The sequence below is a fragment of the Lipotes vexillifer genome, unplaced genomic scaffold (genome assembly GCF_000442215.2).
Source record: "Lipotes vexillifer unplaced genomic scaffold, Lipotes_vexillifer_v1.1 scaffold342, whole genome shotgun sequence".
Lineage (NCBI taxonomy): Eukaryota > Metazoa > Chordata > Mammalia > Artiodactyla > Lipotidae > Lipotes > Lipotes vexillifer.
The window spans coordinates 1396731-1400074 of record NW_006786802.1 but is presented as its reverse complement, the minus strand read 5'-3'; positions in this window follow the sequence as shown (position 1 = coordinate 1400074).

The following is a 3344-nucleotide window of genomic DNA, read 5'->3' as shown; positions in this document are numbered from 1 at the left end:
CTCTTTCCCACCTCCTAAGTCCCAGGTCTCATGTAGCTCTGGGGAAACCCCTCCTTTCCCTCACACTCAGCCCTCAGAGGCTAATGGCTTCCCATAGTTGCTAGTTCTGAGTGTTCACCATCTCTCTTTGGTCCCCCTCACCCTGCTCAAGTGTCTGTAACTAGTCATTTCATTAACCTCTTTCCAGTTAATTCTTTGAGCATATGCCGTTTATGCCTCTTAGAACAATCTTCTTGACTTTGCCTTCTCCAAGTCCTTGCCTTATCCAAGGACTACTTATTGATATTTACCTTATATTTTTTCTTAAAATCAGTTAAATTATTTTGTGTTTCAATTATTTTAAAGTAGACACTCAACCCCTATCATAAGTGAAAAACAATGTCCATTTATCCTAAATCAACCACAGCCATTAAAGAAAGCGGGGCAAACAAATCAACATCATTAATCTCTAGCTAGCTACTACTGTAGCTACTAGCTACACAGCTTTGAGCCTGAGCCCTCCCCAATCTTTGGTAAAACTGGAGGTAAACAAGAGTTTAAAAGGTGTTAAGGACATCCTACCACTAAACTGAGATGTCCCGGTTGATACAACCAGAAGGATCGTGAGAGGATTGTTAAGGGAATAACTTTCTCGTGGTGTGAATCTATGGTATTTGATACTCCATCCCAAAGGCAGCTTGTGTCCCAACTTTTGGATAATCCTGCCCCATAGCAACTAGTAGCAAGTAGCCACGGACACAGTTTATAACCTCAAATTATGTCTTTGAGGTGAAACTAAAAGATACTAGATGCTACCAGAAGATACTAGAAGATGATATTAGCAGAAGGAAGCACATTATCCATTCACACAATTGCATGAAATAATTCCCTCTCTCCACAACCATGAGGCAGTGCTGACAGCAACCACACGCGTCCAAGAGAAGTTGGGTCTTTCTCTACTCATACTCTTCGCAATGCAAACTGGACAAACAGGAACAAGCAGGTAGGCTGAGTGTCGATGTCAGCATGTATGTGTGCATTCCTGTTAGGTTAGAGGTGCGTCAGGAAGTTAAACCTTACCAAGGCAAACGGTTTAAGGTATGCACACGGTGACGCTTCTTATTGGCTGGTGTGAATGATACAAACAACATCAATACGTTTCTTTTTCACAGTCTGATAGCCATGAACTATTAATTCCACAGCGTCAGCAGGACAGCGTTCATCAGATATACTCATTCCTCGTCAGTGTTCCAGCTAGGTTGAAAACACTTGTTTCAAGCATGTCCAAGGGCTTTCTTTTGTTACATTCACCCTACCCTGTTGCTCCTGCTGTGTTTTATTAGGCAAATATAAAATTAACAGCACAGCAATAATTATTTCCTAAACTGGTTCCAACACAAATTTCCAATTTGAGGTCAGATGTATTGCCTAATAAAATTTTTACAGCTGCAGTCAAATTGTGGTAGTTAATTCCTGGAAAATACAATTCTTAATTCACCAGAATTAGTTTTAAGTCTTGATTCATCCTCTAAAGACAAATGTGTATGACTGCCGTTTATACAAAATGTTCAAACAGTAATATCCAGTATAACAGCTTGCATAATTTCAGCTAATTCTGTTAGGAGTATTTGACCTACTTATACTTTCACTGAACCATACATCACGGTTTTAAGATCATTGGGCCTGATCTTTCTAAATTGCCCTTTCCCGACTGTGTAAGTATTGCTTAATGTTATGCAGCTAAACACGGAATCATGTCAAAGAGGAAAGAATAATTAGAATATCTATGAGGCAGTATTCTATTTATACTCCTACGGCTACTAGTCATTTGTTACTTCCAGACCTATGCCTTAATCACAGACTCTAAGCTACTGTTCTGAACTGCAAAATTCACACACATGTACCTGCAGAATTCAAAACATTTCATCTGCTCAGTTTCCTCCAAACCTTAAAATGTAATTTAAAAATTTAAATAATAAATTAAGGAAAAATATTAATAACAAACACAGCACCTATTATGTGCTAGGCTCTGTTCTAAGTGTCTTAGATATGTTAACTTTTTAATCCTTACGACAATCCTGGGAGACATGAGCTCTTATTATTATAGCCATTTAACAGATGAGAAAACAGAGTCACAGAGATAGTAAGTAAATTATCACATACCACAAAGTTGCACAACAAGTGGCAGATCTGGGATTCAAGTGCAGGAAATCTGGCTCTGGAGTCTCTCTTTTGATCACTTTGTAATGTTGCGTGAGGTAAAGAGTCAGACCTAAAACAAACAAATGATCAATATTCACCATAGCTGGTAGGTCCCTAATTCTTTTCTTTTGAACTATGTAGTGAAGGCAGCACAAGAGGAATGGGACAAACATGAAACATTTGGAGATATGAAAGATAAATAGGAGAATAGTGCAAGATTTATCCCATCTAAACATTGTTTCCTAAGTGTCTAAGACATGCCATTCTGGCACCTGGCTGTAGAGTGGTGGAAAGGACCAAATTCAGTACCCTGACAGACCTGAGTTAATTCCTGTTTGGCCACTTTCTAGCTATGTGGGCTGAAGCAAAGCACTGAGTGTTTCTGTAACTTCATCTCCCTCATTTGTAAACGGGGATACATCTGTTTCCTGCCCAGTCCATTGCACCCTACTTTTCATGCACTGATTTCTCTGTTAGTTAGGGTTCTTGAGTTGCGAGCAACGGAAAGCAGCCCTGGCTAACTTAAGCAAAACAAATTAGCGGGAGAGTTGTGGAGTAGCCACATTATGAAATGAAAAGCCAAAGAATCAGCTGGAAAAGAACAGAGAGTAGAGTCACTCAGGGTTACAGCAACAACTAAAAGAGATAAAGCATGCCAAGCCCGTGGTACTTTGAAGGCACTCAGTAAAGCTTCATTCTTTCCCTTTCTGTCCTGGGCTTCTTTTCACCACATTCTTCATCCATTCCAACACATACTGTGCGCCTGCTCTACGCAAAGCACCATGATGAGTATAAAGAATGGGAAAAGGAATAACTCAGTCCCTGCCAAAAAGTCAGCAATGCCCTCACCCACAGTATTATTTTATGATGTTGAGAAATACCCAAATGAATCATTCATCTCTGAAATAAATGGCTAATGTCAAAACATTTACTAATGCAGACAGAGCTGACTGAAATAAATGACTGAATAACCCATTGTTTGAAAATCTACGAGAGTAATATATATTACAATCAGATAAATCAAAATTACAAAAGATTTTCTGCTGCTTTTCAAAATGCTTGCCAGAAGTTGGTCAAATGACAGTAAGAAGGATAATCAGTTTAACAAGTGGTTGCCAGTTACCTCTAGGGAATGAAACTGGGGCGGGGCGGGGGTGGGGTGG